The sequence below is a fragment of the Schistocerca nitens genome, chromosome 4, assembly GCF_023898315.1.
Source record: "Schistocerca nitens isolate TAMUIC-IGC-003100 chromosome 4, iqSchNite1.1, whole genome shotgun sequence".
NCBI lineage: Eukaryota > Metazoa > Arthropoda > Insecta > Orthoptera > Acrididae > Schistocerca > Schistocerca nitens.
In genome coordinates this window covers 972,583,694-972,599,412 of record NC_064617.1, presented here as the reverse complement: position 1 = coordinate 972,599,412, position 15,719 = coordinate 972,583,694, and the positions used below count along the sequence as shown (strand labels likewise).

Here is a 15,719-nt window from a genome sequence, read left to right as displayed (position 1 = left end):
CAAGATGGCAGGCAACGGTCTCCAGGCACTCGCCAAACCTAAACCCTTCCATCGGCTTTCCACCCGAGATAGCGTGGTTCACCACCGCACACTCGTTTCCAGCAGCACTCTCCAGTGGCTTCGATCTTTACACTACAAAGTGAGGCTCACCATTCACTTCAGAAATGTGTGGCTTGTGGGGAGCTGCTCAACCACTGTTGTACCCCACTCTTTCTAGCTCCCAGCGCACAGTTATTGTGTTAGCTAGACTGTTTGTACCACTTTGGAGTGTTTCCTTCTGCTGATTTCACAGGATATTGTTTTTGTAACACCCTAGGCAATGCTCGTCGGTTCCTGTCCTTCAGTAAATGCTGGCTGCCTGGCCTTGGTTTGGTTGTGGTCGTTCCTTCGCGTTTCCAGACTTCACAATCACGTCACCAACAGTCGACTTGATCTGCTTCATAATGGCTGAAATGTCGCTGACGAATTTGTTATTCAGGTGATAGCCGATGGCTAGTTCACGTTTCAAGTCTCTTAGATGTCCTGACCGAGCAATTCTGTTGTTCCTGCTTCTCTACTGATAATACAGTGCTCCTCGCTCCCTTTTATACCTGAAGGTCCGCCGCTCCTGACATCTAGCGATCTATTCCGCATAGCATGAGTGTTCGGATAGTTTTTATTAGATCGTGTACATGTAATCGACTGTGAGTGCGGCCATTCGATTTGTAATTTCACCAGCTATCATAGTCTGTGATACGAATTTAATTGAAACTTCCTGACAGATTAAAACTGTGTGCCCGACCGTGACTCGAACTCGTGACCTTTGCCTTTCGCGGGCAAGTGCTCTACCATCTGAGCTACCGAAGCACGACTCACGCCCGGTGCTCACAGCTTTACTTCTGCCAGTATCTCATTCTGGAAACATCCCCCAGGCTGTGGCTAAGCCATGTCTCCGCAGTATCCTTTCTTTCAGGAGTGCTAGTTCTGCAAGGTTCGCAGGAGAGCTTCTGTAAAGTTTGGAAGGTAGGAGACGAGATACTCGCAGAAGTAAAACTGTGAGGACCGGGCGTGAGTCGTGCTTCGGTAGCTCAGATGGTAGAGCACTTGCCCGCGAAAGGGAAAGGTCCCGAGTTCGAGTCTCGGTGGGGCACACAGTTTTAATCTGCCAGGAAGTTTCATATCAGCGCACACTCCGCTGCAGAGTGAAAATCTCATTCTGGACGAATTTAATTGTCTGGGTTTATGAAGGCTCTTTGTATGTTCTGGATGTAATGGCTGCTTTGACACGGCCAGAGGGAGCGTGAATCGCCCTGGGGAAGTCCGTGATGTACACACGCTCCATTCATCGTGGATGATCTTATCTCACATTTGCTCATGTTTAGAGAGGCCTGTCATTCAGTACACTATATAGCAATACTAAACTAAACTTCGTCCGAACGGGCCTTGGAAGGTCAAACGGTACCAACCGGCCGCCGTGTCGTCCCCAGCCCACAGCCGTCACTGGATGCGGATATGGAGGGCCGTGTGCTCAAGCACACCGCTCTCCCGGCGCCGTATGTCAGTTCACGAGACCGGAGCTCCTCAGCTTGCCTCGCAAGGGCTGAGTGCACGCCGCTTGCCAACAGCGCTCAGCAGACCGGATGGTCACCCATCCGAGTGCTTGCCCAGCCCGACAGCGCTTAACTTCGGTGATCTGACGGGAACTGGTGTTACCACTGCGGCAAGGCCGTTGACATAGGTAATACTATGTCATTCTGTATTTCTTTGCAGACTTCCACCGACGATACGTTCCTGTAGAGAACTCCATCGTCAGAAAACCACCTGGGTGCTGCTCAAGCTATCTGGCCAGTTATTTATGCACAGTGAGTACATTAAGGATTGTAAGAGATTTCACCGGTGCTGTTTTCAGTTATCTTGAACACTGGTCGTTCAAAGAAGGAAGAAAGATTAGAGTTTAAAGTCCCTTCGACAGCGGCGTCATGATAAAGTACAGGTTCGGATTGGGGATGCAAATCGGGTGTGTCTCTTTCAAAGAAACCACACTACTCCATCGTTGCGTGTTTGGTGTTCTCTTCTTGCAGCGCTCCTCGGCGTTTAATTTTGTGACGCAATGAACTCGGATGTTTTCCCTTTGTGGGCAACTCGCTTACTCACAGCTTTTATCTGTTTGTAACTCTCTCCTACTTTTGCAGACTGGAAAAAGACTGTTCTCTTACTTTACAGCATTAGAAACCGAGCGAAAAACGCCGCGGGAAAAATTAGATTTTAGTCTGCAACTGTAGACAGAGCTCCAGAATCAAACACTGCAATAAACTATGCAGAAAAAATGTCTCTCGCATACGATTTTACTGGCGGCGACCGAGGCAATACGAGAAGTACAGGGTGATTCAAAAAGAATACCACAACTTTAAAAATGTGTATTTAATGAAAGAAACATAATATAAACTTCTGTTATACATCATTACAAAGAGTATTTAAAAAGTTTTTTTTCACTCAAAAACAAGTTCAGAGATGTTCAATATGGCCCCCTCCAGACACACGAGCAATATCAACCCGATACTCCAACTCGTTCCACACTCTCTGTAGCATATCAGGCGTAACAGTTTGGATAGCTGCTGTTATTTCTCGTTTCAAATCATCAATGGTGGCTGGGAGAGGTGGCCGAAACACCGTATCCTTAACATACCCCCATAAGAAAAAATCGCAGGGGGTAAGATCAGGGCTTCTTGGAGGCCAGTGATGAAGTGCTCTGTCACGGGCTGCCTGGCGGCCGATCCATCGCCTCGGGTAGTTGACGTTCAGGTAGTTACGGACAGATAAGTGCCAATGTGGTGGCGCTCCATCCTGCTGAAATATGAATTGTTGTGCTTCTTGTTCGAGCTGAGGGAACAGCCAATTCACTTCTGCCGTACTCAATAACAGAAAAAGCTTTCTGTTGAGCGGTCGCCATCTTAGCATCAACTGACGCTGACGCCTAGTCAACAGCGCCTCAAGCGAACAAATGTACAACTAAATGAAACTTTATAGCTCCCTTAATTCGCCGACAGATAGTGCTTAGCTCTGCCTTTTGTCGTTGCAGAGTTTTAAATTCCTAAAGTTGTGGTATTCTTTTTGAATCACCCTGTACACTAATTTACTGACAGGTTCCACACTCGTCCGCTTTACTCATTCTCAGTATACAAAAGTCTGCTCCTTGGTGATGACTGTTTCTAAAAACCCAGGCCGAAATTCGTCTCCAAGAGTACATTTCCTGTCCGCATTTGCTCGGCATGTGCGACACTGAGACCATATAAGGAGGTGAAAACCCCACACCACTAAATGCAGGCGCCTACCCAAGTTTGATACCGTGGAGAACCATTGGAGAACGATCTGTTGTTTGAACTAAAAATGCGCGTAATTTTATAATGATGTAACAAAAATGTTCACATTGTAGAATTTAAAAAAAAAAAAAAAAAAACGTTAACTCACTGATGATGGCGCAGTGGTGCCGAAACATGTTTGGATAGCGAGAAAAACGGTGTTATGCGTTACTGGCGGACCTCAAATCCCAAAAATTTTAACTGCAAACACGGCCAATACAAGGACTGCAAATCAAAAGATGGATATAATGTATCTGCTCAGGAGACACAGAACAATTTTTCTCCAGCAGCAGTAGTTTTATACGTTATGACGCGGTACCATACCCAGAAAACTTTTATGTCGAAATGTCCCATGTTTCTAGCTCCAACTACCATTGAAAGGTGGCTACACTGAGCCACAGCGCCAGAGATCGCTAGAGAGCATTGTTCCGCCGCCTCCACGGGCTGTCATTATTGAGATGTGCTAGAAGTCAGTGCTTGTCGAGGACTCGTAGTAGTCAGTTCGTGTTCAGATGTGCTAGTAGGGAGTGCTTGCTGAGATGTGATGCTGAAAAGTTCTTGTTGAGATGTGGTAATAGCGAGTCGGTGTGGAGATATATTGTAATTATGAGAGTGATTTTGGTCAATATATAAAGGTAACGAAACTTGATTTATTTTTCATTATTTCCATGTTTTAAATAATGCGTCATTACAGGTTCAGTCAACAAAGCATCTGGCTTGTGTTCTTGTATTAGAGTGTAATTCTGGTTTTCTTGAGTAATTATGGTATTCTTATTTTCTTTAATTAATTCAGTATAAATGATATTTATAAATTCTTGTGTTATTGAAGAAGAACCGTGCCAGATGCGTACGTTGAGTCATACTTCCACACACAGAACAGTTACACTTGTGCTTTGGTTTCGTAGGTTTTATAGTTGCTGGGGACTTAATTAATTAATTGTGTTAATGAAAATTTCCATTTCATTCTTTGTTGTTGTTCTATGCAGTCAGATAGCGTAATAATAACAGTCAGGGCCAACCGTTACGAGACTTCGTAATCGGACAGACAGCTGCTAAAGCAAGAAATCAAAATCATTTTCATTACATTTAATTAAGCCCCCATGCACGTGGCGACCCTGCCAGGATCGTCCCTTGGAATCTTCTGATTGAAAAAATAGTAGACAGTAGCATTGTTGTAGTAATTTGTGGTTTAGTAATTAGAGTCTGTTTTGCATGTGTAGATTTGGTAATTGTCATTCTTATAATGGTATTTTTTCTCTGAATTTTATTTGTTGTCTTGTATACGCGTTTGACGATTTAGTGCAATTATTTCAATTGTTCGTTAATCGTGTTTGAGGGAAACATTTCGAGTGAATGGTATTGTTGATGTGTAATTGTGTGTAATTTGGTGTGCAATTGTGTGTAATTTCCGTACAGTGACGAGTTTTGTATGTTTTGTAAATGATTACGCGATCAATGAAAAAGGCAAAAATGATGGATAGTGAGAATGACGAAATTGTTAACGTGGTGAACTCGCCAACAGAGGAAAACAGTATCATGAATAATGAAGTTGAAAACAATTTAATAAGTCGGGAAAATAGTCCGGAACCAATTCAAAACTTTTCACAATTAGAAAATTTTCAGAATTCGAGATTAACGACAGAAGATTCTGGAACAGTATCGAACACAGATAGCTTTACAGCGATGACGAAGGAACCTGGTTTTGCGGGAAATGTTAGGGGCGAAAAGAATTTCGAACAAGTTAATATGGAGCAGTTGATGAGTGCAATATTAAATTTTCGATCTGAATTTAAAACAGAGATAGGAACAATTAAAACTGAGATGGGAACAATTAAAACTGAGATGGGAACAATGGAAACACGGTTAGACTCACGAATAGGGACATGTTTCAAAAATATGAAAGATGAGTTAAAGAAAGAAATCAGAGAAGAAGTACAACCGATTTTGAATTCTCACAATAATAGATTAATTGCAGTAGAGATTAGACAAAGGGAACAGGATAGAGAACAGGAAGAAAGAGATCGCGTGATAGTACAGAAATTTTCAGAGTTAAATTTACAACGTGCACACGATAAGAAAGAAATATTTGAGAGAATCGAGGAATCAGTACCAAATGACAGAATAAATAACTTATCGCAACAGTATGAACAGTTAACTACCAAATGTGACAACACTGAAACCCGAGTCGTGACACTTACGGAAGACGTAGGTAATCAGAAAGAACAATTAAGTGACTCATCGGAAAGAGTTGAGGAGATCTCAGATAAATTGACAAGTGTTAGTTTAGCAGAAGGGTGTGAAGAAAGTAATCTGTTTCATTTACGGGATGCAACAAGAGAGCGCCAGGCGCGCGAACTTGACAATAATCGACATTGGGACTGGGACAGACGCGGTAGGTCTTTGTCGCCGCGAGGCGGAAGCTTTGACTGTAAACACTTCTTGACTGTTCGGAAATTTAGGATCTTTTGTAATTTTAAGAATGACATACATCCATGTTCATGGATAGATCAATTTACGTACGCACTTCCGCCAAATTTGCTACTAAGTCAAAAACTGAAATTTATGTGCAGCTATTAATGTCCTCAGGGGATTCACTACACTAAGTGAATATGTGCAGTAGCGATCACAGGGCCCCGAGCTGTAGTGGTGCTTTTTCCCTTTTAGTTTTCTGCACCGCTGCCTACTCTTTCACTATTCTTTGCATCTATAAAAACAATTCTTCTACTATCCATCTATCTAGACAGTAGGTAAAGATTAACCGGATTTGACTGTTTTACCCAAAAGTGACTTCGGAAATTACCGTTTGGACTTACTATATTTTCTGCAGCATTCATTCGTAGCTTAAATGAAATTTTACCTGTTTATCTTCGTGACAATATTACTTCATATGTTGACGATATTCTTATTGATAAACGTTCTTGGAGTGAGCACAACAAAATTTTGGATTACTTATTACGTATTTTTGCAAGAGTTGGCATTACAGTGAACTTAGAAAAATCTGAATTTGGTCGTTCTCAGGTGAAATTTCTCGGTCACATTATTTCTACAGAAGGTATTCTCCCTGATCCAGAGAAACTAGACGCTATTCGTAATTATGCTGTTCCAACCACAAAACGTGATGTTCGTAGTTTCCTTGGTGTCTGTAATTTTCTTAGACGCTTTGTTAGATTGGACAATTTGGCCACACCTCGTTTATGTGAACTATCTGGAAAGAATTCTAATTGGTGTTGGGATGAAGAAGCTCAATCAGAATTTGAACAACTTCGTGACGCTTTAGTTGCTGCTCCACTTCTTTCACATCCGGATTTATCTAGAGATTTTTGTTTGGCGACGGACTCATCATACAAAGGCCTAGGTGCACATTTATTTCAAGAGATAGAAGAAAACGGCGTTGTAGTACAGAAGACTATTGCATTTGGAAGTCGTGTTCTCTCTAAATCCGAAAAGAATTATTCGATTACGGAACTTGAAGCTTTGGCTGTTGTTTGGGCTTTCACAAAATTTCGCACATTTTTGTTTGGTAGACATACTAAGGTTTACACTGATCATCGAGCTTTGGAATTTCTTATGTCGACAAAATTAACTCATGGCAGATTGTCACGATGGGCGCTGTATCTACAGGAATTTGATTTTAGCATTGTTTACATACAGGGATCTTCAAATATTGTTGCTGATGCTTTATCACGTGCACCTATGGGTTTGAAACAAAGTGCTGAAGAGGACTGCAAAGAAAACCATTATTGTTTGATGTACATTCAAGGTGTGGCGTTTGAGAACTTTATTTCGTCTTCGCTCCAGGACATTGCTAAGGAGCAAAATAAGGATCCAATCTGGAAGGACATTAAGGAGAAGTGGAGGAGAAAGGAAAGCGTAGCGATTAGACAGCATTATTTAGTTCGCAATGACATTCTTTTTAAACGGAAATCGGTCGACAACTCTGTTTGGTTAGTTTGTATTCCTGATGAGTGGGTCAATAAATTGATTTGGTACACACATTTTAGTTATGCGCACTTTGGTCCCAGAAAATGCTTTCATAAATTACGAGAAAATTGTTACTTCAGTAATATGGAAAAACGTATTCGATCTGTTCTTGCCAAATGCAAATTATGTCAAATGGCTAAGCCTCCAACGATTTCTCACAGAGCACCGTTGTTTCCTATCATTCCAGCGAAATTAAAGGACATGGCTGCAGTCGATTTGTTCGGTCCAGTGGTTCGTTCTACTAATGGTTTTGCGTACATTTTCGTAGCAGTGGAACTGACATCAAAATATGTGTGTTTTACACCGTTACGCAAAGCAACAGCTCGTTCAGTATCTAACGCTTTCATCAAACATTTTCTTAAAGAAGTTGGTCATGTTGACAAGGTTATATCAGATAATGGATCACAGTTTCGCTCTAAAATTTGGCTTCGTACTCTACGGCGTCGTAAAATTAAACCAATCTTCATTTCACTTTTTCACCCTCAATCTAATGCTTCAGAGAGATGGATGAAGGAAATCAATAAATTGTGTCGTCTTTATTGTCATCAGAATCACAGAACGTGGGATCAGTATCTTCATATTTTTCAAAATATTCTGAATGAACTCCCTAATGATTCAACTTCTTTACCGCCTACACTGATATTAAAAAATAAAGCACCGACAAATCGCATTTCTGAAATCGTTCCTTTTCCGCCTGCACGAAAACTGCGGCATTCCGAAGTTGTGAACCTGGCCCTACGAAATATTGCGTCTGCGGCTGCAAGAAGAGAGAAATCAGCTAAACGTCCTGGTCGTTTAAAAACTTTGTCAGTTGGTCAGAAGGTATTAATTAAGTCTCATCGTTTATCTCACAAAGGAAAGGGATTGTGTCGTAAATTTTTTCTGCTTTATAACGGTCCATATAGAGTTCGCAAAATTATTCATGATAACACTGTTGAAGTAGAAACTCTTAAATCACGACGCTCTAAAGGAATACATCATATATCAAACGTAAAAATTTTTGTGGAATGACCTACTTGTGAGAAACCAACAGTTTACGTAAACATGGAGAGAGTACAAGGATACCGCGATGTGTTTTGGCGGCGGCGCATATTCAAAGCAACAGTCAGTCTGCGCGCCGCACAAGGCAGTCGTTGACCGCAAACAATCACTTCCTACGTCACGCGCCTACAGCTGATCGAGCGCTCAGTGCGAATGCACTGACAGACGTAAATAAATACACAGTTTAATTTCTCCGAATAAATTCTGTATAAAGCTATAAGGACTTCATAAATTATGTTATTAACGTTCAGTATTTTTCAGGATACGGTTGTATAAAGTATTTAAGACCTTCAGGTAAATTCTGTGCGTGTCCGACGTTAAGACGACTTGCTTTGGAGAAAATTTCAGGAAGAATGTAATTTCGAAAAAAAAGGTAATAAACAAAAAAAGGTAATAAACAAAAAAAGGTAACGGTTAATTGAGTTTATTTTTCAGGTAACATAATTCCACTTAGGTACGTACTTCAGACGTAATTTGCTGCTTGCGATTACGTGATTCATACTTTGTGCTAATTTCATGTTCTATGAATTTACTAGTGAAGCGACGTGCTTACGCATATTAACTGATTTTGACAATGATTAATTAATGAACAGGGTTGTTATTTGTATATATTATGCATCGCTTGGCTGCTATGCTTTTTCACTGATGTCATATTTTTCTATTATGTGCCTGCTGTGCTTATTTATTTAAATTATAATTGTCACCTGGTTAATTGTGCTGATGTGGTTAGATTTGTAAGTTATACTTTGTGATTTATCTGCTTGCGCCTTCATGTTTACTTATTAAGATTACATATAAACATTTATTTGCTTATGCTGATATGATGCTAATGACCTGTTTATTATGATAGATAACATATTTGCTGCCTTGCTTATGGATTGCATATTTACACATTTCTGTTTTGTTGTCATAACTACTCTTCAATTTAGTATATAGAAATGCTGATATACTGTGTACAAACATAGAGACTAGGTTACACTATGGTATTAATTGTAGATTATTCGCTTGGCAGAGCCTTGTTATAGGGATTGTGCTGCATCCACTTGTTGACATTCTGTTCTCTACTAGGTATATTTACTCGCTATTGCATGTTTTGCTTACGCTCAGTGCCTTATATTTTTAAGATAAGAAAATGAACTGCTATAATTCGACGAACGACATTAGTAAAAGAAAGTCATAGAAGTCACATGAGCTGAGGTTTTATGGAAGCTGTATAAATTTATGCTAATAGGAAGGAAGCTAACGACATGACAGACCAAAACTAGGTTTAGACCATTGACAGTATTACACTGCATTTTCGTGAGCAATTGAAATAGGAAGCGACAATTGACACAAAAATACTCCACATGTTTGCTTCTGCTATGATTCTTGAAGTGGTGTACACACTGTGAAATGTTATGATCATTCACACTCCGTAATCGTACTTAATTACTGAGAGTTATTCGAACTAAGGTCTGTTAGAGGTCATGTATGCATTTCTTTTATTTAATGATGGACAAGGAACCAAAATGTATCTTATAATTTATAATGAGTAGAAAATTTGGGTCAGATGGATTACACAGAGGTTGTGTGTGGACACTGTGTCTTCGGATTGTATGGGATGCTGAATTGAAGTTGCGCTAGGATTTTGTCTGTACTTGTTCGAGGAGACTGACTAGAGGAAAGAGTTGTTATGGAAGTGAAATGATATTGGTGCTGAGGTTTATATGTATAGACGTATTATTGAGGTATTGAGATTATGTGAAGTTGATGATTATTCGAGTTTCGTGGACAAGAGGTAAGGTAAATGAGGTATTATTGAAGTATTAAGATTAAGTGATGATTATTGGAGTTTTGGTGGATAAGAGGTAAAGTAAGTGAGGAGCATATTTTTTTTTGTTGGTCCATATCGAACAAGGAGGATGAAGATGGCAGACTAGAACACTCAAGTAGAAAGAAGATTGCCTACACACACACTTTGTTAAATCAATAAGCAGTATACACTTTTTTGAAGAGAGGAAGCATTTGCATATCTTGGTACACTGACAGTTGTTCAGCAACCGTACATTTTGATCTGGCTTGGCAAACATTGGTCTTGACATGATGACTATGACGTTGACTTAACTATTATTGACTGTTATACATTGCTGCCACTACTACTTGATACACATAATGAACATAAAATTTTGACAGAATTGCATTTACACAGTTAACACTTTTCAATTACACAGTAGCACTAATGTGGATGAAAGATGAGTGAGTGTTTTTTGTGTGTTTTCCTTTTATAATCCCAGAGAAGTGATCCCAACCTATCTCCTAAATATTATTTTATTTGTTGGTAGTGGCTTGCACTGACACCCATAAATATTATAGGTTAACTGTTATTGTGTACTGTAATAGTTAATGTGACAATTACCTGATATCATTTGTGTGTTTATTATGATTTGTATGTTTAGTGTAAGAGCATTGATAATAATTTGTTAAAGAAATTGTATGTGCATTCAAACTATTGTTCATGACTGAACTGTCTCAGTAGTTATGGTGAATAGTATGGACTGTTACTTGCACCTTTTCTACATGATTGGTGCTACAAGGATATGTTTAATTTCTGCTGATGAACTGTGTGATCAGTGATTGTAAAAAAATTATGGACTGTTACTTGTACCTTTTCTACAATATTGGTGCCACTAGGACATGTTTAATTTCTGCTTATAAACTCTGATGAACAGTGTGGTCAGTGACAGTGTATTTTATGGAACTGCTTCTGCTGAGAAATGTGACTTGTTGCTGTGTGTACCTGCTCAACATTGCTGGGTACCACTGATGGACTGTTTCTACTGAAAAGATGTCACCTGTTGCTGTATGTACCTGATCAACATTGCTGGGTGCCACTGATGGACTGCTTCTACTGAAAAGATGTCACCTGTTGATGTCTGCACCTACTGAACATTGCTGGGTGCCACTGATGGATTGCTTCTACTGAAATGAAGTCACCTGTTGCTGTGTGCACCTGATCAACATTGCTGGTGCCACTAATGGACTGCTTCTACTGAAATGGTGTTACTTGTTGATGTCTGCACCTGCTCAACATTGCTGGGTGCCACTGATGGATTGCTTCTACTGAAATGAAGTCACCTGTCGCTGTGTGCACCTGATCAACATTGCTGGTGCCACTAATGGACTGCTTCTACTGAAATGGTGTTACTTGTTGGTGTCTGTACCTACTCAACATTTCTGGGTGCCACTGATGGACTGCTTCTACTGAAATGAAGTCACCTGTTGCTGTGTGCACCTGATCAACATTGCTGGGTGCCACTAATGGACTGCTTCTACTGAAATGGTGTTACTTGTTGGTGTCTGCACCTGCTCAACATTGCTGGGTGCCACTGATGGACTGCTTCTACTGAAAAGATGTCACCTGTTGATGTCTGCACCTGCTCAACATTGCTGGGTGCCACTAATGGACTGCTTCTACTGAAATGGTGTTACTTGTTGGTGTCTGCACCTATTCAACAGTACTGGGTGCCACTGATGGACTGTTTCTATTGAAAAAATGTTACTTGTTGGTATTTGCACCTGTTGACCATTGCTGGGTGCTACTGCTGGAACTGTCAACTGCTTATTCTTGAGCTATGGAAAGCGTTTATGTGAATATTTGTATAAACTGATTTTTTATGTATTACTGTTAGTGAAAAATTATGAGACTCTTACTTGCACATATTCGTCATTGCTGACGCTATTGATTGAACTGTTTAACCACATAATACTTGTGTAAACTATTATGTAAAGTCACATGTATGAAAGAATTTGTATTGCTTACTGTATTTTATATATTAGGTTATTGAAAGGTCAGTGCAAAGCCAAAATTTTATCTAGTTATATGATATTTACGTATTAATATTATCTTTTATTTTTGTCTGTATTTTTTTGACGAATTTGGTGGTATTTTCACCACCAATGCTGGAAAAAATACCATCAAATTCTAGCCGTGGAGGAAGGGCATATGAAAGGTGGCTACACTGAGCCACAGCGCCAGAGATCGCTAGAGAGCATTGTTCCGCCGCCTCCACGGGCTGTCATTATTGAGATGTGCTAGAAGTCAGTGCTTGTCGAGGACTCGTAGTAGTCAGTTCGTGTTCAGATGTGCTAGTAAGGAGTGCTTGCTGAGATGTGATACTGAAAAGTTCTTGTTGAGATGTGGTAATAGCGAGTCGGTGTGGAGATATATTGTAATTATGAGAGTGATTTTGGTCAATATATGAAGGTAACGAAACTTGATTTATTTTTCATTATTTCCATGTTTTAAATAATGCGTCATTACAGGTTCAGTCAACAAAGCATCTGGCTTGTGTTCTTGTATTAGAGTGTAATTCTGGTTTTCTTGAGTAATTATGGTATTCTTATTTTCTTTAATTAATTCAGTATAAATGATATTTATAAATTCTTGTGTTATTGAAGAAGAACCGTGCCAGATGCGTACGTTGAGTCATACTTCCACACACAGAACAGTTACACTTGTGCTTTGGTTTCGTAGGTTTTATAGTTGCTGGGGACTTAATTAATTAATTGTGTTAATGAAAATTTCCATTTCATTCTTTGTTGTTGTTCTATGCAGTCAGATAGCGTAATAATAACAGTCAGGGCCAACCGTTACGAGACTTCGTAATCGGACAGACAGCTGCTAAAGCAAGAAATCAAAATCATTTTCATTACATTTAATTAAGCCCCCATGCACCATTCCGTGCTCAAAGTCTGTTTAGTCCAGTCGTAGAGCCATAATCACGTCGGAATCCTATCTGCTTGAGTGACGTGAGTAGAAATGACAGCTGCACCAATGCACTGCTCTTTTATACTTTGTGTACGCAATGCTACCGCCACCTCTATATGTGCGCATCGCTAACCCATGACCTTTACCACCTCCGTGTAAAGCACCCACTGTGCTCTCTTAAGGGTGCTCTAAACATTCTGCGTGGTGTCTGTTTGTTCTATATCGTGTCTCCCTACCACTTTCGCGCAACGACGCTCTGAGCGTGTTTTTTTAGGGAATTAACTAGTTTGAACCTGGGACCTGTTGCTGGTAAGGAGACGCCAGACCACACATGACATGTAGAATTCAGAAGAGTTCACTGAGACTAGCGATGATATAACCAAATACTTAATGATTTCAGCGTCAGCTCCACTGCACTCCCTGTAAAAAAATCTTAATACTAACTAAATTTAGTGGAAGGGGTTCAAGGCTTTCCTATTTTTAGTTAGCTGGTAAAATAACCGTCTCGGAAGCAACTCTTTCCTAACTTCTCCTTACTACAATTTACCGAAGTTGGTTTAAAAAAACTATCTGGCTGTGTTTTCATCTGACCAATCAGGGTCTCAATGTTAACCTTAAGCTCCACCTACAAAAATTCTGTCTATCCAATGAGAAACGATATACTTTTCGTGGTGGGGCAATGTTTTTAAAGTTTGCAACGTAACAGAGACGCGAAAAAGTCTCACGCTAAAACTTGCGGCTGGGGGTGGCCCTTTTTGTGGTATCGTAAGATCTATACTGTTCTTCTGGAGGGCTCTATCTTTTAACATGGACTGGGGGGTGGTCCTAACGTAACAGAGACGCGAAAAAGTCTCACGCTAAAACTTGCGGGTGGTGTAGCCCTTTTTGTGTTATCGTAACATCTATACTGTTCTTTTGGAGGGCTCTATCTTTTAACATTGGCTGGGGGGTGGTCTTGACGTAACAGAGACGCGAAAAAGTCTCACGCTAAAACTTGCGGGTGGTGTGGTCCTAGCGGTTAGCTGGCGACGTGGGTGTCCGTCCGTCCCTTATCGTAGGGCCTTCCAGCTCAACACGGTTCTGCTCTCGGCTTCTGTTCTCGTTTCTCCCCTCGGAACTGCGTCTGTCTCACGGTGGGAAGGTATGACATGCATTTAGGCATTCTTGTGTTAGTCTGTGGTATTCCATTTGCTCACTCGTTACTCGTATTATTTTGGTTAATTTAATGTCACGATTTATTCGGTGCTATGTGACATACTACTGGATTTGCTTATCATGTCAGGGTTTTCATGGAAGGTGTTGGATTTGCCTGACACCTTACAGTGCGTCCTGCTCGGAGGCTCTCTTCGCGGAAACTAATTGTTATTTATGACTCAGAATTTGTTTTCAAATGGCGTAGCGCTAGTCATTTGAGAAGTTATGCGCATCCTAGGTAGTGTCACGCACGTAGCACCGGACTTGCAGTCCATATTCGCCATTCGGAAGCGCGTCACGTCAAAAGCTGCGTCGCGACCATGGAACAAAGCGAGTCGGCGGGCGGCGGTTCCCAGGAACTGACGGGGACTGATGGACTGCTCGGCTGTCGCTGCTGCAGCCAAGTGCCTGCCGGGCTGGTAAATCACCACGTCCGCTGCCGCTGCGCTCCCCTGGCCGCAAGCGCCGCGCCGCTCCCAGACCACTCCAAGCTGCGAGTCACTCTCTTTGACCAGAGATGTTCTTACTCTAAGGCATAGAGTAAGAAACTCTCTTTGACCAGAGACGTTCTTACTGTACGGCACAGAGTAAGAACGTCTATGGAATTAGCATATCGTGGGTAACACTCATCTCACAAGACTTCCTGCAAGCGTGACCTAGTTTTGACGTAACGCTGTATCGAAGACGGAGAGTACTTCCGCGATCGTACGGTTCACAACATGTGAGGCAAACATGACGTATCATTCGCCTCAGAGAGAACTGGAGCTTACGCTATTTTCTTTACTGTAGGATACGTTAACCTCCAAGCTGTGTTCTCAATAAATGTGTAAAGTTCTGCATTCATGTTGTGTGGGGTGTGAATAAGGGAGAAAATAAAAGTGTTTGCAAGTATTAATTTCGATTCTTACTGAAAAAGTTGTACTAATTAATTTTCCTAATACGTCTTTATCACCCTCGAATACGAGACGAGTTGCTGATTTACAAGCAGAAAAGCAAGCTTTCTGAAGCCAGCCAGCTCTGAATCCATTTAACGTATACAGGGTGGTCGATTGATCGTGACCGGGCCAAATATCTCACGAAATAAGCGTCAAACACAAAAACTACAAACAGCGAAACTCGTCTAGCTTGAAGGGGGAAACCAGATGGCGCTATGGTTGGCCCGCTAGATGGAGCTGCCTTAGGTCAAACGGATATCAACTGCGTTTTTTAAAATAGGAACCCCCATTTTTTATTACATATTCGTGTAGTACGTCAAGAAATATGAATGTTTCAGTTGGACCACTTTTTTCGCTTTGTGATAGATGGCGCTATAATAGTCACAAACGTATAAGTACGTGGTATCACGTAACATTCCGCCAGTGCGGACGGTATTTGCTTCGTGATACATTACCCGTGTTAAAAAGGACCGTTTACCAATT

At 40.9% G+C, this 15,719-nt stretch overlaps 1 protein-coding gene and 1 pseudogene across 1 annotated transcript in view; both read right to left on the bottom strand.

The window, feature by feature from the left end:
• Positions 1–15,719, bottom strand: part of LOC126253664 (CD151 antigen-like) — a 681,749-nt gene that overhangs the window by 466,844 nt on the left and 199,186 nt on the right. The gene's annotated exons all lie outside the window — the stretch shown is intronic.
• On the bottom strand, positions 1,596–1,713 carry LOC126254271 (5S ribosomal RNA; annotated as a pseudogene).